Genomic DNA, 484 nt, shown 5'->3' on the forward strand with positions numbered 1-484 from the left:
CAACCCCCACCAAAAACTATCTGCGTGTTCAAGATCCGTGCTTCCATACTTACGCCGGAAATAGTGGGAAATTCGAGAACTTCTGGGAATCGAACCCAGACCATCTTCCACCTTAAGGAAGAATCATACCACTGAACCAAACATCCAACTGCTTTGCTGTCAATTTTTGGGGAACCTGAACGACGTTGCCCAGTTTCGGTTGCGTTGTTTGGGGCTGCTTTGGGAATCGAGCCCAGGCCGTCTTCCACCCGAAGGAAGAATCATACCACTAGACCAAACAGCCAATTGCACATCTTCGAATGTGATTGTCGTCAGCAACGGGGGAATAAAATCAACGCGGTTCTCTCCCATCCACGAAATTGCGGAGTTGGAATCGAATCCGGCTCGCCTCGACGGCAACACGGCGTTCTATTACTGGAAAGCGAAATATGGACCCGGGCGCCCAGTTACGGCCCCCTACACCCGTTACGTCCCGCGGTCCTAT

At 51.7% G+C, this 484-nt stretch overlaps 2 non-coding genes across 2 annotated transcripts; both read right to left on the minus strand.

The window, feature by feature from the left end:
* Positions 1 to 74: 74 nt before the first annotated feature.
* On the minus strand, positions 75 to 146 carry GNI_223410. The gene has a single exon. It is a non-coding gene; the product is annotated as a tRNA-Leu (tRNA).
* Positions 147 to 211: 65 nt separating this feature from the next.
* Positions 212 to 283, minus strand: GNI_223420. The gene has a single exon. It is a non-coding gene; the product is annotated as a tRNA-Pro (tRNA).
* Positions 284 to 484: the final 201 nt, after the last annotated feature.

This window comes from Gregarina niphandrodes, assembly GCF_000223845.1.
Source record: "Gregarina niphandrodes unplaced genomic scaffold scaffold00196, whole genome shotgun sequence".
In the NCBI taxonomy this organism is placed as follows: Eukaryota; Apicomplexa; class Conoidasida; order Eugregarinorida; family Gregarinidae; genus Gregarina; species Gregarina niphandrodes.